This window comes from Amblyraja radiata, chromosome 8, assembly GCF_010909765.2.
Source record: "Amblyraja radiata isolate CabotCenter1 chromosome 8, sAmbRad1.1.pri, whole genome shotgun sequence".
Lineage (NCBI taxonomy): Eukaryota > Metazoa > Chordata > Chondrichthyes > Rajiformes > Rajidae > Amblyraja > Amblyraja radiata.
The window spans coordinates 43,949,185-43,976,236 of record NC_045963.1 but is presented as its reverse complement, the minus strand read 5'-3'; the positions used below and the strand labels follow the sequence as shown (position 1 = coordinate 43,976,236).

Genomic DNA, 27,052 nt, shown 5'->3' with positions numbered 1-27,052 from the left:
TGTCTTGGTGCCCCCCCCCCCCCCCACGCCGGGTCCTCCTTTGTTCTTGGCGGCGCGTCCGGCACCCACGCTGCACATCCGACCTCCAGCAGCCACTTGACCATTCAGCAATCAAGCAGGAAGGTGACAAGCTTTATCCATCAAAATCCATCTGTGGGAAGAACAGTGCAGTGTCTTGACGGCTTTATAATGCAGGAGTTACTTGACCTTGCCATTCCATCATAGAAAAGAATGGCTGCATCACCTCATGTCTCATGTACAGAACAATTTACCGTTAAGCAACAGGTTAATAGAGAGCAAACCCTCTGAGTCAATGGTCAAAGAGTCATCACAATGCTTTCACATTTAGTGGTCAGTGACAGCAGTGCATACAAGTGGACCCATTGAAAGATCACATTTGAGCACAGCCTTGATGAGCACACGATTCCCCTCTCCCTTGCTTAACTTAGAACATAATACTTTTGTGACTGTCTGCCGGGTGTAAGCATGCAAATCTCAACTCAGAAAGGAAGGTTAATAGCTCAACGAATCTTACGATTGAAATCAAATTATCTCATGCAGTTACGATGCTTAAATAAAATTGAAATGAAAGGACCAGCATTTGAGCCTAATGATTCAGTATGCCATTCACTCTCATTGAGCATTCATAGTAACATTATAACACATCTTATTGGCTGCCATTTACTTCTGAAATTGATCCTACCAACGCATCTTTTAAGGCATTTGACCCAAGTATCACAGTTGTTTGAAATTTGAAAGAAGGTTTTAAAAAGAAGCTGCCTGCCAGGAGGGGATTGGCCCTGTCGAGAGAGTGATATCAAAAACAGCAGATGCCAAGCCCCCAGACTGATGTGAATGAAGCCTGACATCTTGAGCAGCCATCACAGTGGGAACCATAGTGGATTGACATAATACTGAGGCACTTTAACCTTTCTGTACATTCTTATTACGTTTGGATCCATCGCTGTATGTTTGGCAAAGTGATTTTGATTCTGGTGACAGAGGATAGACGCTGGAATCTAAAAGCTAAACCTTGTGTTCAGAAAAATGAAAAGTCCTCTAATTTTAAAACTACCTTTTCCAGCTTGCGTGGAGAATGGAAAATGCTACAGATTCTGTAAGATGAAGCCAAAGCTTCCAATCAGGAACTAAAAATTATTTGTTATAGTGGCAGATGTGAGTGCTGGAAACTATTGCAGTGTATGTCATGAGACTCTGTCTGGTAAGGACTGGGGGATGCACTTAAAAGGCTTTAACAACAAAATCTTGCATTGAGATTGCTGGCCTCTCTAAACTCCTTGTGCCTCCTTATTTCCTTTCTAAAGACTCTCATCTGCAGTGGCTCATGAGCAGGCAGATGTCAGAGACCTAGTTAAGAAGAAGACAAACCACATCTACCAAAGACCATATACCAGAATTAAAAAAGATATTGACAATGCATATTAAAAATGGGTCACGACCCGAAACGTCACCTATTCCTTTTCTCCAGAGTTGCTGTCTGACCCGCTGAGTTACTCCAGCTTTTTGTGTCTATCTTTGGTTTAAACCAGCATCTGCTGTTCCTTCCTACAATGTAGCATATATGTGTTGACTTTATTTCATCAGCGGCTGAACTGAGGTAATTGATTTTGATGAATGATAGAACTGTGCCTTCACAAAGGCAAAATGTAAATTCTTTCTTGACATTCAGTGCAAACAGGCAGCAGCAAGTGTTTCAGGATATGCATGAGTAAGGCTGTTCAGAGGACCTAATTCCCATGCACCATCATATGGCTGTTCCACGGGACTAATGGTGAATCTGATTGTGCATGAAGTACGGGGGGTTTCCTTTGCACTCCATAGTTACTTGGGTTTTTATCTGGTTATTCACAGTTCACAAGTTAATGCACCACAGCCAACCGTGGTGTCAGGGAGAGCATTGGAGAGATTGCACCCTGGTGGCCATTTCTCTCCAAGCACCAATCACTCAGATACAGAATCCGGGATCTATCTTTAGAAGCAGCATCAAATGGGTACATTTATTTGCAATTGTCGAGAGATGGAGGAGCCCCATGTGACTGATAAATCAGGGAACTGCTTGTATTACTGTATGCTGTTAGATTGTGGTCTAAATTATTATGACCAAAAAGGTGAAGGAATAAATTAGGAATAAATGAGGATGAAACATGACATGGAAGGGAATTTGTAGGTGTTGGTGTTCTCAAGACTGTTATTCGTCTTTCTAGATGGTAGAAATGGCAAATTTGGGAGGTGCATTTGAAGACGTTTTGGTGTAGTTTGTTGACGGCATTAGGTCATAAGTGATAGGAGCAGAATTAGGCCATTCGGCCCATCACATCTATTCCATTCAATCATGGCTGATCTATCTCGCCCTCCTAACCCCATTCTCCTGCCTTCTCCCCATAACTGCTGACACCTGTATTAATCAAGAATCTATCTATCTCTGCCTTAAAAATATCCATTGACTGGCTCCATAAGCTTCTGTGGCAAGGAATTCTACAAATTCACCATCCTCGGACTAAAGATAATACTCCTCATCTCCTTCCTAAAGGAACGTCATCTAGTCCTAGACTCTAGCACTAGTGGAAACATCCTCTCCATATCCATTTTATCCAAGCCTTTCACTATTCAGTAAGTTTCAATGAGGTACCCCCTCATCCTTCTAAACTCCAGCGAGTACAGTCCCAGTGCCGTCAAACGCTCATCATATGTTAACCCACTCATTCCTGGGATCATTCTTGTAAACCTCTGGACCCTCTACAGAGCCAGCACATCCTTCCTCAGATATGGTGCCAAAAATTGCTCACAATACGCCAAATGCGGCCTGGCCAGCACCTTATAGAGCCTCAACATGTATATCCATGTTTTTGTATTCTAGCCCCTCTTGAAATAAATGCTAACATTGCATTTGCCTTCCTCACTACTGATTCGACTTGTAAATGAACTTTTAGGGAATCCTGCACCAGCACTCCCAAGTCCCTTTGCACCTCCGATTTCTGGATTCTCTCCCCATTTAAAAAATAGTCTACGCCTTTATGCATGACTCCACACTTTGCTACACTATATTCCATCTGCCACTTCTCTGCCCACTCTCCCAACCTGTCCAAGTCCTTCTGCAGAATCCCCACTTTTTTCTACACTACCTGCCCCTCCACCTATTTTCGTATCATCTGCAAACTTGGCCACAAAGCCGTCAATCCCCTCATCCATATCATTAATATACAACTTGAAGAGTAGCGGCCCTAGCACTGACTCCGCTAGTCACTAGCAGCCAATCAGAACAAGCCTCCTTTATTGCCATTCTTTGCCTTCTGACTTCCCACCAATCTGCTATCCATGCTGGTATCTGCCCTTTGATACCACATGCTCTTATCTTCCCTCGCAGCCTCATGTGTGGCACCTTATCAAAGGTTGTCTGTCAATCTAGGTAAACAACATCCACTGACTCTCGTGTTCAAAAGGGAACTGCAGATGCTGGAATATCGAAGGTACACAAAATTGCTGGAGGAACTCAGCGGGTGCAGCAGCATCTATGGAGCGAAGGAAATAGGCGACGTTTCGGGCCGAAACCCTTCTTCAGACTGATAGGGGGTGGGGAAAGAAAGAAGGACAAAGGGAGGAGGAGGAGGAGCCCGAGGGCGGGCGGATGGGAGGAGACAGCTAGAGGGTGAAGGAAGGGGAGGGGGGGAGGGGACAGCACGGGCTAGCCAAATTGGGAGAATTCAATGTTGATGCCAAGGGGACGCAAGGACCCCAGACGGAATATGAGGTGCTGTTCCTCCAATTTCCGCTGTTGCTCACTCTGGCAATGGAGGAGACCCAGGACAGAGAGGTCGGATTGGGAATGGGAGGGGGAGTTGAAGTGCTGAGCCACCGGGAGGTCAGGTAGGTTATTGCGGACTGAGCGGAGGTGTTCGGCGAAACGGTCGCCCAACCTACGCTTGGTCTCACCGATGTAAATCAGCTGACATCTAGAGCAGCGGATGCAGTAGATGAGGACCCATTCCCAATCCGACCTCTCTGTCCTGGGTCTCCTCCATTGCCAGAGTGAGCAACAGCGGAAATTGGAGGAACAGCACCTCATATTCCGTCTGGGGTCCTTGCGTCCCCTTGGCATCAACATTGAATTCTCCCAATTTGGCTAGCCCGTGCTGTCCCCTCCCCCCCTCCCCTTCCTTCACCCTCTAGCTGTCTCCTCCCATCCGCCCGCCCTCGGGCTCCTCCTCCTCCTCCCTTTGTCCTTCTTTCTTTCCCCACCCCCTATCAGTCTGAAGAAGGGTTTCGGCCCGAAACGTCGCCTATTTCCTTCGCTCCATAGATGCTGCTGCACCCGCTGAGTTCCTCCAGCAATTTTGTGTACCATCCACTGACTCTCCTTTGTCTGTTCTGCTATTTACATTTGCTTGGTTGTGAAATGTGAAACAAATGAATTACATCATTTTCACTGGAAAATCAAATTGTAAATATGACAGTTACAGAAACATTTTTTCTTTTGTTTTTTGTTGGCAGTGTTACCACTCATCAACCTGTACTCTAGTTTCGTTTTGTTTATTATTGTCATCCGTGAAAATCTTTTGTTGCGTGCTATTCAGTAAAGAAAAGATTACATCAAGCCATCCACAGTCAACAGGTAAAGGAGAAACATATAGTGCAAGATAAAGTCGGAATAAAGATAGTTTGATGGTTAATAAGGTAAATGGTAAGTCAGGCTACCCACTAGCTGGTGAGAGATTTCTAACAGGTGCAGTATAGTATAATACTCCTATCGGACAGAACACGAGTTAAAAGAACCAATGTCGTGCAAAAATCTGTGCAAAGTTCTGTCTTGATTAAAAGGGAATACAATTAATATTGCAGGTATTATAACAATGCTAGTTAAAAGACAACAGTAATGGCAAATGAATCTCTCACCAGAACAAAAACTATTTAGACAATTACAGGAGGCATGTCATCGGATATGTTGAAAATAATGAATTATGAAATATGTGAGCAAGGATAGAGATGAATGCAGAAACATTGTTTTAATACAGAAAAAAAGCATGGTGCAATAAAAGTTCACATGCATTAACAAAAAAGGCTTGTTGAACTTAAAAAGAGCATTAACAAGTTGCTTAAACAAGTTGCTCAAATCATTATTTTTCCTAGTACTAGTTCTTTTTGTTTTGTTAGGTCAAGGAAGGCTGTTGACGTGGTTATCAAGTGAGGCACAAATAAGAAACCCTTTTCATTGTCACACAATTTAAAAATCTATTTTAAGTATTTTGTGTGACAATGAGTCATGGAATTAGAAGATTAAAATAGTTTGGAGATAAATTTAGCAAATGCAGGCAAATCTACTTTTATTATTTTCAGACCCTTATTTTGTTTGTAATTTAGTTCAGATTTAGTTTAGTCTATTATTGTCATATATACTGAGATCTAGTGAAAAGCTTTGTTAGCTTGCTATTCAGTCAAAGAAAAGATTATACATGTTTACAATCAAGCCGTCCACAGTGTACAGATGAAGGAATGAGGGTACAACGTTTAGTGCAAGATAAAGTCCGAATTGGCCTGGAAAATGACAGACACGACCAGGCCTGCTGGCCCATGAAGCTTATCCTACAATTGATGTCAGTGCACCATAACCAGACACTTCCCAATGCCTCACATCGATGTAATCCCTCAGCAATGGTGAGAAAACAGGGAAATGCCCAACAAGTGAAACAACACTCTGAAAGCCAGAAGATCACATGGCCTTTGTTATCCCTAAACCTTCTATATGATGGATTGCTTTTGCAGCATGGCTTTCACAGGATTGGATTTTGACCAGAATATCATGAGATACAGTAGAAATCCACAAGAGTACAGCACTCAGTGTTATTGATTAAAGTAACTGCTTTAATTAAACAGAGTGCTTTAACTCATAGCATAGCACAAGATATGCTGACTGTTCAACTATTCATTGCCATGCTCAGATGTTAATTTACCAACCAGTGACTGATCTTCCAAATGTTAGGATCACATGAAAACCACACAATCCTACGACAAGGACACTTCACTTCTTGTTAACAGATGCAGTCTGAAAAGTAAATTCAAGGAGGGGGCCATGTGTTTTGCAGGAGTTTATTGGTCCATAGATCCAAGTAACAGGGCAAGTTATATGCACAATTTGATAAAGCAAATTAACAAGGTTTGATTTGTATGCCTACACATGAAGATTTAGAATTAGTTGTTGCACTGTTTTCATGCCAACCGTGAAACTTGCATTGTCCTTGCCAGAAATATAATAAATCTGCAGCTAGAAAAGTTTCATTTCTTATTGGATTTGTGATTAATTGTGTTATATGCTGTAAAATAAGTCCGTTTGAGCATCGATCTGGACAAGGATGTGACATTGCATTTGGTGAATTAGAATAGTAACAAGTTCCCCATTTGTGATCAGTTATCAGTGGCCCCTGCTGGAAAGTATTATGTATGGACATAACAGAGGGTAGATTTTCAGCAAGCTTTGAGCTAATTTTCCAGAATCAGTGAAAATGATAATCAGATTGTTTCTAAGATGACTGGCTGAACTAAATGGAAGCTGAAAATCAACCAAGCTATGTGATCAGAATCAGGTTTAACATGATACTGTCTACCTCATTCAGTTTACATATACATAAAGAACTGCTGATATTTCCTTGTATAGACTTTGCAGGTACACTTGCATGAACATGGGACTCCTCAACTTCTTGCAGGTGTTCACCAGAATTTTGTATACCACAACCTTCTCTGCCCCAAGGAAAACAAGTCAGGCTTATCCAGTCTCTTTTCATATTGATGATGGACATTGCTCCATCCTAGACAAGATCCTGCACCTTCTCCCATGCAATCAAGTCCTTCGTATAGCATGAGGACCAGAATGGCACACAGTACTTTACCTGTGGTCTAACTAATATTTCATACACTTTTACTATAACCTCCCTTATATTTTATGTCCTGGATATTAAATTCAAGTATCTTATGTGCCTCCTTAATGTCCAAATCTACCTTTGCTGTTGTTTTGTTCAATGATCCTTGAACATATACACCATTCTGTTCCTCTGTACTTCCCAGGACCATTTCATTCATTGTGTATATCGTAGTCTTATTAGTCCTCCCAAAATGCCTCCTCATATTTCAGCATTGGATTCCAATTGCCATTTCTCCGTCCATTTTGCCAACTCATTAATATTGTTCGGTAGCCACAGGCCATCCTCCTCACTTTGATCTACACCATCAATTACATTTTGTGTCATCTGTGAATTTACTAATTGCAGATCCTACATTCAATAATAAAGTAAACTAGATGAAACATCCTGATGGTTAATGTATGTAGTGAATAGTAAGGATTACACCACAGGACGCATGGCTTTATCGCAAAACCACAATTGTCCTTCACTGTCTGATCCATCCCATCACCAAGCCAATTTCCAATCCAATTTGCCAAATGGATTTGGATCCCAATTGGTACTTACCTTTTGGATCAGTCTCCCATGCGGAACATTGGCACAGGCCCACTGATCTCCAGATACACTACATCAACCATAATACCACTTTTATCATCTCCTTGAAAAATTCAAATTAGTCACACAGGGTCTCTCCTTAACAAAGTCTTGCTGGTTATCCCTGATCAGTCCATGCCTCTGCAAATGATAATTACACTATACCCAGTGCCAACTTCAAATGTCCATACCGTCAGTCACTTTCATAACACCAATCAGTGGTTCTATACTTGTAAAGTCAGCTCCCTCCTTATTAAATATTAGTTTAGGTTTATTAATGCATTGGGGTACAGTGATAAGCTTTGTTTAGCATGCTATCCAAACAGATCAGATATTCCATAGATAGATACAATGTTCAAACTCAAGTACATTAGATAGAGCAAAGTAGAAGACACAGAGTGCAGAATATAATTCAAGAGTCTAGAGTGTTTGGTTGTCATATGTACCAAAACAGAACAATGAAATTCTTACTTGCAGCAGCACAACAGATATTTAAACACCATAATAAACAACAACAAAAATCGTGCATCGATGAAGCATTGTAGTGCATCAGTTCCAGAGACAAAGTCCAATGTCATCAATAGGGTAGAGGTGAATTGAACAGTACCCTAGCTTATAGAAGGACCATTCAGATGTCAAATAACAGAGGGGAAGAAGCCATTGCTGAGTCTGGAGGTGCACGATTTCAAGCTACTGTACCATCTGCCAGACGAGAGTAGGGAGTAGAAGAAATGAACAGGGTGAGACGTTTTTGATTATGTTGGCTGCTTTCCTAGGCGGCGAAAAGTGTAGATGGAGTCAATGGTGAGAAGTCTGGACTGTGTAATGGATTGGGCTACATCTATAACATCTATGATTTCTTACGGTAGCTGTTCATGAACCAAGTTGTGATGCAACATGACAGCATGCATTCTATTGTGCATCTTTAGAAGTTTGTAAAAGTCACTGGAGACATGCTGAATTTCCCCAGTCACCTCAGGAAATAGAGCTGTTGGTGTGCCTGATCAGTCACATCAGTGTGGTTGGTCCATGACACATCATTGGTAATTTCAATGCCAAGGAACTTGAAGGTCTCAACCATTTTCACATCCGCACCATTGATGCTTCCTGAAGTCGAAAACTAGCTCCTTTGTCTTGCTAACATTGAGGGAGAGGTTATTGTCCCAACATCTCTGCCCCAGAGGGTGGTGGAGGCAGGTTCTCTGGATGCTTTCAAGAGAGTGCTAGATAGGGCTCTTAAAAATAGCGGAGTCAGGGGATATGGGGAGAAGGCAGGAACGGGGTACTGATTGGGGATGATCAGCCATGATCACATTGAATGGCGGTGCATTGTCTATTGTCTATCATGCCATTAAGTTCTATGCACTGTATTGCAATATTCATTTGCTTCCTTTGTATGGTAAGAATAGTGGAAAGTTCAGAAGGTTTGAATGCTTTCCGATAATTTTATTTGGTTCACCTTTATGGTTATTCCTATAAGATCTGGAGTTCTTCCAGCACTTTGTTTATGTGAAGATTGAGCATCTGCAGTTTCTTGTGTCTCTATGCAAGATAAGTTGCTCAGACCATCATGACACCTACTGGATTGGAGGAGAACAACTATGAACTAAAAATATAGCTATTAATTAAACATTCCAATCACTTCATTCATTTTATACATTACATCAAGCCCCCTTGCGAGCTGCCACCTTAAGAGCACCTGCCAGGAAATCATAAAGACAGAGTCAAACTAGTTGGCAACATTTGGTCTGCTGTGCACATTGTTCATAATTATTCATGCAAAGTTTGGGATTGCTATAGTGTGCATTAAAAACTCAATGCCCTGAAGTCTCAAACAAACTGGTGAGGATCCAGCATGCAAATATTGCTTCAACACTTGTCTTCACGTACTGAAGAATGTCTGAACTGTTATCTTTTGTGAAACCAATGTTGCACAAATTGCAGAGTGAGAACAGGTCAAATAGTTGATTGAGGTTAAATATTTTCATTAGGCCTATTGAAAATGAATTGGAAATAACTCATAACTAATGCCTTCATAACAAAGTGCAAACTTTACACTTTGTTATCGAGTTAATGTTTGATCAATCTTTTCTTGAAGAAAACTGGATATTGTTTTGCCCCCAAAAAAGATATTTTAACGAGGATGCAATCTATTTTCTTTTTATTTTCTATTCTCGTGTCTGTTCTCTTCTCACATTAATTCCATGCTTAAGAAAGCATTTGAAGTTGGTACATTATGTGTGAGCAAGTTTTGAGGTGTTTCACATTAGGAGGTCAAATGTAAAGGGAAAATATACAATTGATGTCATAACCTCTTCCTCTGAGAAATAGCTTTAAACTTTACTGATACTTCCCTCAAAATTGGCCTTTTTTTCTTTTAGGATGAAATGAAATATTAAAATCTGTTTGGGGGTGGGGGGGTTGTTTATTTTTTAATTCAAGAGTCCTAAACCCCAGCATATGAACTGCCATGTCATTGTTCTTCCTAATGATTTGGCCAAAATATTTCCCTCACCACAGAAAAAATTAGGTGGAATGTGGCCTTGCTCCATGAAAATTGGCTGCTGTGCACTGCATTGTATCAGCACTTAAAAAATAAATCATAAGTTGCAACACGTTTTGGGGACATCATGAGGTCATGAAATTTGTTATATGAATACAAGACTTTCTTTTGGTCCTTCATAGAAACATAGAAATATAGAAAATAGGTGCAGGAGTAGGCCATTCGGCCCTTCGATCCTGCACCGCCATTCAATATGATCATGGCTGATCATCCAACTCAGTATCCTGTACCTGCCTTCTCTCCATACCCCCTGATCTCTTTAGCCACAAGGGCCACATCTAAGTCCCTCTTAAATATAACCAATGGACTGGCCTCAACTACCTTCTGTGGCAGAGAATTCCAGAGATTCACCACTCTTGGTGTCAAAAATGTTTTTCTCATCTCGGTCCTAAAAGATTTCTCCCTTATCCTTCAATCCTTCCTCACACACTAGTGCAGTTCCGGTCACCCCATTTGTTATTTTAGCTCAGAAAAACAAAAATACGTACTTTGCAATTTAAAAACCCTTCAGATCTTATTAAAAAGCTAATATGAAACAGAAATTTATTTTGTAAAGAATAAACTAATTTTATGTAAATTGTACAAGCCTGTTAGCGAAATAGTGTGTGAAGCAGATCTTATCTTCTTGGTTAATTTGTCCGTAATTCATTTATCAATTAATTTGAGTAAAGCCTAAAGGGTCTATTGTGACGGCACCCGGTGGTTAGGCCACTTGCTACACGAACCCTCGGCAGTCGGGGGTAGGGTCACGTGATGGGGAAATGGCAGGAAGGAGTTGTCACGGGGTATAGGGGTGTGCCTCACTATATAACGAACCCCGGGTCAACCTTCTCTCTCTCTCTTCACTCGCTTCCTCTTCTCTCTTCGCGTGAGTGTCCTGCCACCTCAGCAAGAGCTCAGCTCGAGCTCACGAGGCAACAGCCTTGGAGCAGCAAGAATAACTTTTGTGTTAGAGGACTAAACGTGTATGTATATCTAACCTATAATGCCCTAATAAATAAACCGTTTATTCACCACGTTTGGTGCCTCTACACTATGTTATTAAAAATATATTAGTTCCAGGGCAGAAAGTCAAGAAGAAGACAATGAAATTTAAAAGCACATAACGCAGTAACCTGAAGATATAATAGCACATCAAATGGAGTTTTACTCTTCATTATTGCCATTAGAATATCAGAGGAACTGAACACTGACCAAAACACTTGCTTTCTTCAAGGAGTTAGCTTGATCTTCTGAGTATTTCAGCAATTTCCACTTTTACTGGATGAAAGAAGTACGATCTTGACATTAATGTTTTTAATAATAGTGCTGTCCCCTTATTAATGTAGCCATGGCTCAGGTGTAAACACTGAAATACCTGTGTCCAGGGGTTGTGGGGTAAAGTTGGGATGTTGTATTACAAATCTACAAAACACTGCTTAGACCATACTTGGAGTATTGTGTACAGTTCTGGTGCCACACTATAGGATGTGGTTGTACTGAAGAGAGCGCAGAAGAGATTCACTGGGATGCCGCTTGGAAAGAGGACTTCAGTTATGGGAGAGAGATTGGATAGACTGGGTGTGTTTACTTAAAGCAAAGAAGGCTGATGGGTGAGCTGATAGAGGAATTTTAAATTATAAGAGGAACAGATAGGTTGGATAGAACCTTTCTCCCGTGGTAGGGGTTACAAAAACAAGAGGGCATAGCTTCAAGGTTGCAGAAAGGGGTTTTAAAGGCCATTTGAGAGGGAAGTTTTTTTTATAAAGAGAGTGGTTGATATCTAAAATTCATTGTCAGAGGAGGTGGTGGAATCAGATACAGTCACTTTGTTTATGATACATTTAGACAGGCACTTAAATAGGCAAGGTATATGAAAGATACTGACTTATTGTGAGCAAATGGGAATTGCATAAATGAGTCAAAAGGTTGGCATTAATGTGGTAGGCCAAAGCACCCATTCTATGCAATTCAACTGACAGATAATTATCAGAATTTAGAACATTGACCCCTGAAAAGGTGCTAAAAGCTGACTCCATTAAGGGAATATAGCAAGTATTAAAATTGCAAAATTTACAAGGTTATGGACAAAATACAAAGGTGCTCCTTTCACGACGTGAAGGCTCACGCGCTCTTGTTGAGCTATTAGCTTTTATCATTCTATGATCAGATTGAAAATATGTTTCCACTTTCATTTCTGCTTCATAAGATACCACCTAATGTCATTTCTGAATGGCATTCAAAGCTGGATCTTGACCAAGACCACAGAGAGAAAGGCTAAATATAAATTGGGAGGATAAGAGAAGAGTGTTCTTCAGGAAGCTATAGACCATGTTAATACCAGAAGGTTACAATGATAGGCACACATTGTACACTACTGACACCTGATAATCCCAAAGGGAGATGGAATCAGAGAGCAACAGTGAAAGGTTCTGCATGGCTAAACCAGAGATGATTGGGACTTTGCAATGGAAAACTTTAATAACTAGGTAACAATTTTCAGGAAGCTATGTAAACTGTTAGAGGAAAGAACTGTTTGTTGTTTGTCTCTGGATTGTATTTCATGGATGGTAGAACAATTAACTGAGCTGAATGTCATGTGAAAACCCAGAGAGAAAAAAAGGACCTCCCTGCACCCAACAAATATGTATCCATTGTGATCCAATCCCTTCATGACCTCATCCCTCCCTATTCTTTGGAGAAGTGCAACATCTGCAACAACTCTTCAGAGCCTGTAGTCTTTGGCCACTCACAGTGAAAAATAAGTGATCAGGATGGTATTGAGAACCACAAAGGCATGCATAGGGAGCACAGAAAAGCCTTGTGTATGTGATTAAAGGAACATATCATCTCAAAAATTATTCACATCCTGTTTTATTTGTGACCTCCTGTCCTATCTATGGTGGATTTTGTTATCATTAGCCACCTCAGAACCCCCAAAACTTGGGTGGAATCAAGTCACCTCAATCCAGAGGGATTGTTTAGATGAAGAGAAGATTTCAGCATCACTCCATCATCATGTTCCTCCAAGTCTGGTCTGTTGCACATCCTCAGTAGCGTCCTTGGCTCTGTCATTCTTTGCCCTGTACCCTTATGGCTTGCCATCTATCTCTGCTTTTGAAGACATAGCTTATAACATTAGTGTATATCTTAGATTAGTCTAATTCTCTCTCTTTCTTTTAAATTTTGTTTGATTATGTCCATGTGAAGAAGTGTCTTGGGATGTTATATCACATAAAGGTGAAATATACGAGGAAGTAGACATTACTTACTTACTTTTTATTACAGACTCGAGGTCCAGATAAAAGACAAGACATTACATAGAATAAATTGAATACAAAAGCACAATATATTACATAGAAAAGCACAGTAAATTACTCATAATAGCACAATAAATTACATGCAAAAGCACAATACATGGTTTAAGATCAAGAATTAAAAAAATCAGTGTCCTACAACGGGACAACTATACCAATGTCTCCACAGCTGGGATTGGTAGCATGTAGTGCTAAACCTTATGTTTGATAAAGCCAAGATGATTTCAGTTTCAGATTCATTAATCCGGCAAATAAATTTATACATAAGATTTCTTAAGATAGTTTGTGAAGTATTGACTCCTGCAGCCATAAAAATTTCACTTGTACTACACCCTCTAGGTCTCTTAAGTAATATTCTCATGGCATCATTATAAGCTACTTTAAGTCTCTGTAAGCTTGCTTATCTGTAGTTTGACCACAGGTGTGTAGTACATAGTGGTGTACAATATGCTCTGAACGGAGACATCTTCATTACATCTGTGCACGCACTAAACTTGCGTAAGAGAATGTTTGCTTGTGCATACATCATACGCCATTGCCTATAAACATCCTCATCATCTGTCATTTGTTCTGTAATTAAATGTCCAAGATATTTTACCTTATTACAGACACTAAGATTATTATCAGACAATTTAAAATCAGGAAATGTTAGACATTTATCCTCTTTGGTTCTTCAGATCATAAAGAGGCTGTTCCACTGCAGCAACCTAATCCGTGAGTTCTGGCGAGTTTGCCCTCAACTCATACTCGCAGCATGGTCGACACAAGGTCCTAGGAGGTCTTTGTACCTCTCCTCCATGTTCGAGAGTAGTCCCCGTGTACTTGAGGCCTCAGCTAGGTCACGGTGTATTTTTCAACATGTTGAAAAATGCCCGTGAGTAAAAAAAGGTCGCCATGGAAAAAATCGATACTTTTTTTACTCGTAGGTTTAGTCGAAGTAGGTCGTAGTAGGTCGGCATGTTATTCGTAGGTAGTCGAAGGTAATCGAAGGAAGTCAAAGGTAGTCGTAGATAGTCTTCAACATAGTCGAAGGGAGGTCGAAGGAGATCGAAGGAGGTCGTCTTCACTCTCCAGTATTCAGTGTCCAATTTTCCCGAAGCTAGTCGAAGCTAGCCTTCAACATAGTCAAAGGAGGTCGAAGGAGGTCTTCTACATGACATTTTTTTTCAAACTCTCCTGAACTCTTCTAAACTCACCAATTAGGTCGCGGCAGTGGGACAGCCCCCCTAATACACTCTTACCAGCATTATATTTGATATCATGATCCATACCATACACAGAACATATACCATAGGAAGCTGCTGGAGACCAGCGCTAGATGGACTAAAGACCACAAGATCATCTGCATACATAATATGGTTCACTAAAGTATTACCAATCATGCACCCAGTATTACAGGCTTTCAATTGCTTGGACAGACCATCAAATATAGAGATTAAAAAGAACTGGGGACAAAATTTCCCCTTGTCTGACACCATTGCTATCCCCAAATGGGTCTGAGACCCTATAGCCCCATTTTACTTGCATAGTCTGGTGAGCATAACAGAATTCTCACAATGTATTTAGGCACCCCACTTTGACTCAATTTAACAAACAGCTTTCTATGATTAACACGATCAAAGGCTTTGGAAGCATCAATAAAGCACAAGAAATATAGAGGTTTTTAACCTCTATATTTGTTTACAATTTCCCTTAAGGCATATATACACAAGTCTGCCATGTTTAGCTTTAAAACCAAACTGGTTATCTGTGGAGTTAACAAACCCATCCTTTCTTCCTCCCTCCCTTTCTCCCTTTCTCCCTTTCTCCCTTTCTCCCTCCCTCCCTCCCTCCCTCCCTCCCTCCCTCCCTCCCTCCCTCCCTCCCTTCCCTCCCCTTCCTCCCTTCCCTCCCCTCCCCTTCCTCCCTTTCTCTCCTACCTCCTCCCCTCCCTCCTCTCCCCCTCCCTCCTTCCTTCCTCCCTTCCTGTTTGCGGGGTTTTATGTTTGCGCAAAAACGTTTTTTGCCAGGTTACTCACGGTTCTGTGCTGTGGGTGCAACAAGTTTCGTTCTGATCGGTGGTATATTGTAAAAGTTATCGAGTTTTAAAAATCTTAAAAACCACAGATTCCTTCAGTCGGCATCACGCAGATTGGTCTCTTCTCCTGTCAGTCAATGCCACGGCCGGGATGGCAACGTCCCTTCCTGCCCCACTGGTGGCGGCCTGTCTTGCCTCACTCACAAACTCCTCTCTCCCCTCCTCACAGTAACTTGTCTATCATCTCCTCCTCCACCGGCGGTGGCCGCGGGGGGGTTCAGTGGAGGCCCAGTAGTGGCCCTGGTCCCATCTCTCTCTCTCCCTCATCACTCACCCGGGTGGGCAGGGCGGGATGGGCCGAGTGGCAACAGCTGGTGGTCGGACAGGACGGGGAGGGGCTGAGCGGCTGCTGTGCCGGAGTGTGCAGAGGGAGAGAGGGAGAGTCGGGTTGTAGGGTGGCCGAGCAGTTTGCGCTGAGTTTGAGTAACTCACACACACACACACAATACAAACTGGGGAAAGAAGAGGGAGGGTGAAGAGGAGGGGGAGGGAGTGCAGGGGGATGAGGGGAAATGAGCCGTGCCTGCACAGTTGGGGACTATGCGTGAGTGGTGCAATATTGCGTTGGGGGGACGGGTTGCGTTGGGGGACCAGGCCTCCTGTATGACAAGGACCCAACGGGTCCCACTTAGTCTAGTTTAATCTATCCAGCAGAATTATTTCTAGAACTTTTGACAGTATGCTGGCTAAAGCTATGGGCCTGTAATTATTTAGGCTGCCTACTTTACCAGCTTTGTCCTTAATGACTGGCACTAATAGAACAGACAACATTGAGTCTGGTAACAAGCCATGAATCATAAAGCCAGTAAAACAAATAGCAAGGAGGGGAGTTATCCTCATACTGGCATATTTAAGATGTTCAGCAGAAATATGATCAAAGCCACTGTCTTTGTTGTCGGACAGCTTGTTCATAGCTTGATACACCTCATGTGACATAATCACCATTGAATCATTACTCTCAATATTGTCCACTCTATACAAATCACTTTGGACACAGTTGAATAAAGTACAATAATGCTGTCGCCATAAAGCCCCTGTCCCACTTTCACGAGCTAATTCGCGACCTCTGACGACCTTAAACAATCTAAAAAAAATTCAAGTACGCGGTAACCCACGACCTCCTACGACCTTCCACGACTATGTCTACGACCTCCTACGACTATGTTGAATACCTCCCACGACTATGAAGAAGACCTCCTTCGACCTCCTTCGTCTATGTTGAAGACTGGCTTCGACCATGTACGTTTTACTGCTGTTTTCAGTAGCCCTTTTGTTTCAGCAGCCTTTTAAGAAAGGCAGAAGGGGTAGAGCAAGGGTGAAGAGGAAGCACAGGAAGAGGTCTCAATGGGTGAATGGAGATGGTGTGATGGACTGTCCCAGTACACCAGATGACTGGAAGAGAGTGGCGCTGGGCTTTGACAAAAGATGGAACTTTAAGCACACATGTGGGGCAGTGGATGGCAAGCATGCCATTCTTGTCCCTGTCCCTGTACCCCTCATTTTCCTTTTCATACAGGATGGCATTCTGCTGGAACCATTCATCAAGGTCCCCCTCCTGCTGCTTGGTGAAGGTGTAGGGCATAACCTTCCTCCAGCCCTCCCTCACCACCAATGCCTCTGATGCTGTGTCAGACACAGGAGAAAGGGCTGCTTTGCTGCCTTCAAATGAGGCAGTGAAGGAATGGGTGGTGGTGGGGACATATACTACCATCCTGGTCTCCTCCTCCAGGGGTCTCTCATGCAGGGCTACCTCCTCCTGCACTATCACCTCCTGTGGCATCACCTCCTGCCACTCCTCCTCTTCGGTGGCCAACAACTACATGGCCGTTTTTTTTTAGGGTTGTGCCCTCCCCCTGTGCTGCTGCCTTTTTGGTGCCATCTCCAAAACACAAGTCTCCTCTCCAAAAAACTCTCCAGCTATGAATGAACATGCCTTGGAGTGACAGAGGTGACGTTCTGCTGTTTAAATAACCTTTTTTTTCCACTGATCTTTTTTTCACCCCGGAGCTATTACCTTCGACTGCCTCCGACCACCTACGGCTACCTGCAACTAGCATCTCGACCTACTATGACCTACCTACGACCCACCTATGACCTACCTACGAGTAAAAAGTATCGATTTTTTCCATGCTGACCTTTTTTTTACTCGTGGACATTTTTTATCAGGCTAGAAAAAACGCTGCGACCTACTTGATGCCACGAGTACCTACGACTAGCATCACAACCTGCTACAACCTACCTACGACCTCCTACAACCTCCTACGACCTCGTGGTGACCATGCTGCGAGTATGAATCAAGGGCAAACTCGGCAGAGATCGTGAATTAGGTTGTGAAAGTGGGACAGGGGCTTTACTCTGCGATATTAGCTGTTCCGGAGATTCCATCTACAGTGCATGGTAGAGATGTTTTGCACTTCTTTCCAAAAATCAGTAGCATTGTTACTTAGCAGCTTTTTAGCCATGGAATCAGCCCTCATGGCTTGCTCATTTTTACAGATGAAGCAAACGGGATACATATCTTGCATTAGTGAGCCTCTTGTACATTAGTAAAAACTATACATGGGATGGTATTAACACTAGAAAAGTACTTTCATCTTTCTCAGATCGCAAAGCACAATAGGAGGTAGCACAGAAAGGTGTAGAGAGATCATTAAGAACAAATGGAAATGAATTAAAAAAAAGATGTCTGATAGTTTTATCAAAGGAACAACAGAATATATCCAACTTCACTCATATTAATACGCAAACCAAACTGTGTTTAAAGAAACATAACAAATCCCAAATTGTGAAAATTATTTGAAGTCCCCATGGATGAAACCGTTGCCTTCACCCCAAAGAAAGCATTAGGTGTTGTGAGGGGAAACTGGCATGAATCATTCATAGTGAATTCATTAATTATTTACATTCAGCTGTAGTGTATTTTGTTGAACACAATACAATACAGCAGTGTGATCTTTAACTATAATTTCAAACAAGGCAACTGTAAATTCAATCCATATTCTTTCACTTCTTATGTAGTGTACACAAGTGTACACAGATTTTTCGGGAGACATTCTGTTGTGATATCACCCCAGCAACTTGCCCCTTTGTGCTGCAGCTGCAAAGTACTTAGCCCCAACTCACTTAATTTAACTAGATATTTGGTCTTTAAATAACAGACTTTATTTCTTTATTTTTATAATTAACTAGACCAAGTGGGCTCCGTCCCCCAATGCAATATTCCACCACTCACCCATAGCCCCCACGGGAGGCCTGGTCCCCCAATGCAACCCGTCGGCGCTCCCTGGAGCCAATCAATCCTTCCCACATGGGGGGGGGGGGGGAGGGGGGGGGGACAGTTGGCGCTTCCTGGAGCCATGAATGGACACGACTTTTGAGTCGGCGTCGGCACTCCGTGGAGCCAATAAATCCTTCCCACATGATTCTGCTAATGGTGATGCTGCTGCTCAATGATTGGACCACCAATGCCAGAGAGAGTCATCGCCACAATTCTGTCTCTCAAAATTCTGTGGGGAGTGGGCTGTGGGGAGTGGGCTGTGAGTAATGGGCTGTGGGGAGTGAACTGTGGACTGTGGGCTGTGGGGAGTGGGCTGGAGGTAACATTCGCGAAGTCTTGGCTGCCATTACTGTTGGCAACAATGACTCTGCAGCTTATGTAAATGATCCCATTGTGATTGGTGGACTGTGGGGTGACATTGTGACATCATCACTGGAAGCTGCTAGAAGAGTCTCCATTTCAAAGGCAGTTATTTTTTTCAAAGTGGCTTTTTTTAAACTCTAAATATCAATATAACATCAAACCTGAAGGAAACTTGACAAGACCGATGACGGGAAAAATCTGAGTAAGGTGGTGCAAAAATTTCAGCACTGCCGGAAGAGTCCCCCTCTCAAAGGCAGTTATTATTTTCAAAGTTGGCTTTTTAAAAACTTTAAATATCAATAAATTTTGAAATATAACATCAAATCTGAAGGAAACTTGATCAGATCGACGACAGAAAAAATCTGAGTAAGGTTCTGCAAATATTTCAGCGCTACTGCGTACCGATTTGGCGAAGATTCGTGTACACACACATACAAGACGAGATTTTTATAAGCATACTAGACCAAGTGGGACCCGTTGGGCCCCGTCCCCCAACACAATAATCCACCACTCACCTGTTCTCCCAGCACAACCCGTTTCCACCAATCACCCGTTCCCCCAACGCAATAATCCACCGCTCACCCATAGCCCCCATGGGAGGCCTGGTTCCCCAACGCAACCCGTTCCCGAACGTAAGATTCCACCACTCACCCATTGGGTCCCTGTCACACGGAAGGCCCCGTCCCCCAACGCAACCCGACAGATCACACTATTTTATTATATTTTGTCCCTTATTAGTTTATGTTACATGTTATGTGTATAATTTTTCTGATAACATTTTTCTTGCAGATTTAAAAACTGCAAAATCACTTGCTAACACACAGTTAAGAATGTGTATTGATCAATTTTGTTTGCATGAATAAGGAATATTTAAGTAATTAAATCACTGACCTATTTATTTGTAACTAAGTTTCTGCTGGAGATACCTTGAAGGTAAATATAATACCAATATCTCATTTTGAATTCTCAACATCAGAACTAACATAATATATGAAAGATTTTCAACAAATTACAAAAACAGGAATGGGAGAAAAATCAGTACTGAGCTGGAGAGTTAGGATGAAAATCGTTGGTTGCAGGTGCATAGCAAAGGCATCATAATTGGATAAAGAACTAAAGATGGATCTGAGGAAGTTGTTGGCTGCAATTGCAGATTCATTGCTGATTTCTGGTCTGAAACTGTTCAGCAATATTGCGTGCAGAAGCTTCTAAAATGTCCAGTTCAAAGATAAAGTGAAAATCTTCAAACTTATGTGGACTTTCATGGGAACCATTATAGAATGCTGAGCAAATAGGGAGGTCTTGCAGAAGTACAACAGTGAAATATAGTGGCAGGCATCACAAAGCTCAAAATCATATTTATAGCTCAACTGAGACACCCAGCCTACAATTGGCCTGACAAATTATGGAAAACCATTTCATAAGCAGTGCATTAAATTGAAAAAAGAACATTTAATCTGTTGTTTAACCCTGGGTGTGGCTGATTGGACTTCTGTCCTCATGATTTTTAGCCTCCTGTAATCTTGATGTTCATTAAATAACAAATTTTCACTCAAACAGGTATTTTACAGCCTTCCATTCTCAGCTGTGAATGAATGAATGAATGAATGAATGAATAGGTTTATTGGCCAAGTATGTACACATACAAGGAATTTGCCTTGGTGCTCTGCTCGCAAGTAACAACACGACATACAGTAAATAATTAAGAATAAAACATTAAACATTAAACCATTAAGAATAAAACATTATAGTTTAAACATGTGAATTAAATAAAATACCAGAGCCAAAGAAGGCTACAGACTTTTGGTTATTGAGTAGAGCTGTTGCTTGTGGAAAAAAGCTGTTTTTATGTCTGGCTGTGGCGGCATTGGAAGTCCGGAGTCGCCTTCCAGAATTTGTGGCCAGGGTGAGAGGGGTCAGAGATGATCTTACCCGCTCGCTTCCTGGCCCTTGCAGTATACAGTTTGTCAGTGGGGGGAAGGTTGCAGCCAACAACCTTCTCAGCTGATCGAACGATTTGCTGCAGCCACCGGATGTCGTGCTTGGTGGCTGAGCCAAACCAGACCATGATGGAGAAGGTAAGGACAGACTCCAGGAAGGCAGTATAGAATTGGACCATCATTGCAGATTGTGTTTCCTCAGCTGTCGCAGAAAGTATATCCTCTGTTGGGCCTTTTTGACTGTGGAGTCGATGGTGGCCCCCCATTTAAGGTCCTTCGAGATGATGGTTCTAAGGAACTCAAAAGACTACACAGATGTGACTGTGGTGTTGTTGATGGTGAGTGGGGGGAGGGGAGGGGGAGTTCTCCTAAAGTCTTCCATCAATTCCACTGTCTTAAGAGCATAGAGCTCCAGGTGGTTACGAAGGCACCAGGACGCCAGCTGTGTCACTTCCTGTCTGTAGGCAGATTCCTCCCCATCCTGGATCAGTCCAATCAGGGTGTCATCCACAAACTTGAGAAGCTTGACAGAGGCATCTGTGGAGGTGCAGTCATTAGTGTAGAGAGAGTAATGGAGAGGGGAGAGTATGCAGCCTTGCGGTGCTCCTATGCTGAAGGTCTGCGGATCCGAGATGTGCTTTCCCAGCCTCACATGTCTGTCAGGAAGTTGGTGACCACAGTCAACTCGGAGAGTTTGGAGTGTAGTAGCTCTGGCTCAATGATGTTGAATGCAGAGCTGAAATCCACAACAAAATCCTTGCATAGTAGTTCCCTGGTGGTCTAGGTGCTGGAGGATAAAGTGCAAACTGCAGGGGGTGCAGCAAGGGGTTTGTGATATTTTTCAGCTGGGCCAGCACAAGTGAGTTCTACAATTCCAGATCAAAGCTGCTGCCCCCACATTTGCAGATAACAACTGTTGGTACTGATTGTGCTCTTCTCATTTATAAATCTTCTAGATCCAACTTTTGTTTCTTCACATGCAGCATTGATTTCCTATTCACTCTGCATCAAATTTCCTATTCTTAATTCATCTCTTCCTTGTTGCATCCTATCAGCTAGCTACTCTTTTTATGTATTTTATTTCTCCAAGCCAATTACACATTTAACATGGAAAGCTAATTCTATTTTACTCCTCACAGACCAGACTCCTCACTTCTGTGTTTGCCTTACTTTTCCAGTGTCTTTTTGGAGAGGAGACTTGTGATTTGGAGATGGCACCAAAAACGCAGCAGCGCAGGGGGAGGGCACAACCCTAAAAAAAAACGGCCATGCAGTTGTTGGCTATGGAAATAATCATTTGCAATCAAGGGCAGCCTAACCAGGTATTACGTGTATCTATTACTAAGGTGCTCTACAAGGTTGCCTCAGGCTTTGTACATGATCCATCAGATATCACCATTGTTTTGTTCCCGCAGAAGCCATCGTTCCCAAAGAACAAACCAAAAAGGTCGATGAGGGCAGAGCTGTAGATGTTGTATACATGGACTTTAGTAAGGCATTCGACAAGGTTCCGCATGGTAGGCTGCTCTGGAAGGTTAGATCGCTTGGGATCCAAGGAGAGATAGCTGAAAGGATAGCAAATTGGCTCCATGGAAAGAAGCAGAGGGTGATGGTGGAAGGTTGCTTCTCTGGAGGCCTGTGACTAGTGGTGTGCCTCAGAGTTCGGTGCTGGGCCCGTTAATGTTTGTCATCTACATTAATGATTTGGATGAGAACATACAGGGCAAGATTAGCAAGTTTGCTGATGATACAAAAGTTAGTGGTTTTGCAGATAGTGAAGATGGTTGCGAAAGATTGCTGCAGGATCTGGATCGATTGGCCAGGAATTTAATTTAATTTAAAAAGTGTGAGATGTTGCATTTTTGGATGTCGAACAATGGCAGAACCTATACAGCAAATGGTAGGCCTCTGAGTAGTGTTGAAGAGCAGAGGGATCTAGGAGTACAGGTGCATGGTTCCTTGAAGGTCGAGTCGCAGATAGATAAGGTGGTCATAAAGACTTTTGGGTCTTTGGTCTTCATCAGTAAAAGAGTATTGAGAAGAGAGGTTGGGAGGTCATGTTGCAGTTGTATAAGGCATTGGTGAGACTACATTTAGAATACTGTGTTCAGTTCTGGGCACCATGTTACAGGAAAGAAATTGTCTAGCTTGAAAGGGTTCAGAAAAGATTTACATGGATATTGCCAGGACTAGAGGGTGTGAACTATAAGGAGAGGTTGAGTAGGCTGGATCTCTATTCCTTGGAGCGCATGGATAGGGGGAGATCTTATAGAGGTATACAAAGTCATGAGAGGAATAGATCGGGTAGATGCACAGTCTTTTGCCCAGAGTAGGGGAATAGAGGATCAGAGGTCATAGGTTCAAGGTGAAGGGGAAAAGATTTAATAGGGATCTGAGGGGTAACTTTTTCACAAAAAGGGTGGTGGGTGTATGCCAGAGGAGGTGGTTGAGGGTGGGACTATCCAATTGTTTAAGAAACAGTTAGACAAGTACATGGAAAGGACAGGTTTGGAGGGATATGGACCAAGCGCAGGCAAGTGGGACTGGTGTAGCTGGGACATTGTTGGCCGGTGTGGGCGAGTTAGGCTGAAGGGCCTGTTTCCACACTGTTTAACTCGATGACTGGGGAATTTATTGCAAAATTTATTGTAGAATTTTTAGCACAAGTGTTTTGTTTATATTTCTGTTGCTTCTGACCTACTCAAGGACGTCAAACTTCAATTCAACAATGCAATCAACCCTACACTATATAGATGTGAAATCTGGGTAATGTGTTAACTACACGTTAAGAGTCTTGAGTTGAATCAGCAGAAATTCCTCTGGGAAGAGAGGGAAGGAAGGAAAGGGGGGAAAAATACTATTTGCCAGTAGATAGCTGAGCTGGGAGGAAATGTCCGTCCCTTCTGTCTGCCAATTTTTTTCCGGGCTGGACATTATGAGTCATTTTAGGATCTATTTTAGAAGGAATATCACCACACTAATGCTTCTCACTGAAGCAAAGTCACCAGCAACGTGGCAATGTTCTTCATGCATCAACACCACTCTGGTGGAGATCCATAAACAAGCCCTTCACTTCCAGCTCACCCATGTTCTTGATATGCAGCTTCAGAAGATTATTGCAGGAGTAAACCATTGTCCTAGAGACATGCTGCATGGAAGCAGGCCCTTCATGCCAACTATCAAGCTCCATCATTATTCATTGGCTCATGGTGTCACATTCTCCGTGAGGCTGTTGGCCCACTTGGTACTCTCCAAACTGAAAGCAGAGTGAAGGCAGGAAAGGGAAAGAACCACTGGCCAGTCAATGGCAGACGCTGGAAGTAACGTCTGTACCTCCTGCAGGTTAGTTTGTCTGAGCTGTTGAGTCATCTCAGGGTAAATTTGTAAATATATGGCAGAAATAAAACTCAAATCGAGCTTATGTGTGCAGCTGTTTCTGTGCACCCTGACACGGTACATTTCCTTGAACATAATTGAAGGTTAAGATTGGTACTGGGCACATCCTAGCAGGCATCTACGCTCACAATAGATGGAGAGGATGATTCATTTCAATTTAATCAGGATTTTCAAAAATGCAACAAGTTACCTTTCTGAATGAGTGTATTACCATCTGCGAATCTGTTACAGAATCAATAAGCTCTTTGTTCTGTATTGTACAGCTGCTCCAGTGCTGTGGAGATCAAAACAGGCCTGAACTATTCAGCATTGTTAATGCTCTGTTGAAACTTTGGCATCTCTCCTTTCCTTCACTGCGACATAACAGTGGGTATTGATCCTTTTATCATATTTACCCACCAGAAGCAGAATATGCCTAGTTGTTTTTTTATCAAGGACTGAATAGTCTTTAACACCCACAAGTTTTAAAAAGCACGTTTTAGCTTGAAAGCAAGTCTGAGCGGTGAGCTGAGCATAAGTAAACAACATTAATGATTTCAATCATTTTTGTGAACCTGCAAATCAAATCCAGTTTATTGACAGCTTTACCTATTAAGGGATATTCTGCCCTATGTTCTTGTTTATTGATGAGTGCAGAATGAAATAGAAATCTATCAAATTGATTTATTTTCTAACCATATCAGTACATACAGACATCAGTGCTACTGGTTAAGTGTTGTTTCTTACAATTACATTGTAAATGAGAGTTGAGTAATATGAAACAGGCCATTTCAGTTTTAAAGAGCATTCTGTAAGTGACATTGTTGATTGAGGATGTGTCTGATGATCAGCTGATAAATAATGTGTAGATATCTGAACAAGATAAAGCATTAGGCTGAGTTGTATTTATCATTGGTTGCCTTCCATACCAGTGCACTGAAACATGGGAAACAGAGATGAGATGGAGATCAGATGTCACTTTTCCTATTCCACCACTCCTTCCAATCTGTCCACAGGACTCAATCCTGTTTTATTTTACCAATGTTATCACTAAAATGTACCACAATTACCAGCTCACTCCTGTCCTGCTGCAGCAAACTTTGCGCACTCTCATAGATGTACTTTAACAATGCACCAGGGAAGCAAAACGCTCTGCAGGGCTTGCATGGGCAGCTGGAGAATTACCTGCCGTAACCCCCCCCCTCGAAGTACAGAATCCTCTATGGTTTCTGGTGTTATCCCCTAGTCAGTCCCTTGCCAATGTTGCTATATTTGAAATTGGATTCCTTCAACATCACCTTCGCCAGCCTGTGATGCTGAGATAGCCACCAACTTGCTCTCCTGCTGAATATGGAGATCTCTTGAAAGCTACAGTTCATAAAACACTTTAGCCTTCCTGAGATCTTTGGTGACAACTGGTTCCCCTCCAAATTAGATATGCTAAACCTGCACTGAGTCAGTCTGCGGCACTGCCTACTTACAGTGCATTCAGTAAGTATTTGGACCCCTTCACCTTTTCCACATTTTGTTATGTCACAGCCTTATTCTAAAATGGATTAAATTCATTTTAGTTTATCATCCATGTACACACAATACCCCATAATGAAAAAGCAAAAACAGGTGTTTAGAATTTTTTGTAAAGTAGTTAAAAATAAATAACTGAAATATCACATTTACATAAGTATTCAGACCCTTCACTCAGTACTTTGTTGAGGCACCTTTGGCAGCGATTACAGCCTCAAGTCTTCTTGGGTATAATGCTACAAGCTTGGCACACCATTATTTGTGTAATTTCTCCCATTCTTCTCTGCACATCTTCTCAAGCTCTGTCAGGTTGAATGGGGAGCGTCGATGCACAGCTATTTTCAGGTCCCACCAGAGATGTTCTATCGGGTTCAAGTCCGGGCTCTGGCTGGGCCACTCAAGGACATTCACAGACTTGTCATGAAGCCATTCCTGTGTTGTATTGACTGTGTGCTTAGGGGCATTGTTCTGTTGGAAGGAGAACCTCTGCCCCAGTCTGAGGTCCTGAATGCTCAGAAGTAGGTTTTTATCAAGGATCTCTCTGTACTTTGCTCCGCTCATCTTTCCCTCGATCGTGACTAGTCTCCCAGTCCCTGCCGTTGAAAAACATCCCCACAGCATGATGCTGCCACCACCATGCTTCACCGTAGGTACAGTTTTGGCCAGGTGATGAGCGGTGCCTGGTTTCCTCCAGACGTGACACTTGGCATTCAGGCCAAAGTGTTCAATCTTGGTTTCATCTGACCAGAGAATCTTGTTTAGGAGCCTTTTGGCAAACTCCAAGCGAGCTGTCATGTGCCTTTTACTGAGGAGTGGCTTCCATCTGGCCACTCTACCATAAAGGCCTGATTGGTGGAGTGTTGCAGATATAGTTGTCCTTCTGGAATTTTCTCCCATCTCCACAGAGGAACTCTGGAGCTTTGTCAGAGTGACCATCGATTTCTTGGTCACCTCCCTGACCACGGCCCTTTTCTCTCGATTGATCAGTTTGGCCGGGTGGCCAACTCTAAGAAGAGACGTGGTGGTTTCAAAGTTCTTCCATTTAAGAATGAGGGAGGCCACTGTGCTCTTCGGGACCTGCAATGCTGCCGAAATTGTTTTAGACCCTTCCCCAGATCTGTGTCTTGACACAATC

The 27,052-nt window shown here is 42.4% G+C and overlaps 1 protein-coding gene across 3 annotated transcripts in view; it reads left to right on the top strand.

Moving 5' to 3' along the window:
- The window catches only part of prkn (parkin RBR E3 ubiquitin protein ligase), an 833,127-nt gene that overhangs the window by 263,774 nt on the left and 542,301 nt on the right, over nt 1-27,052 (top strand). The gene's annotated exons all lie outside the window — the stretch shown is intronic.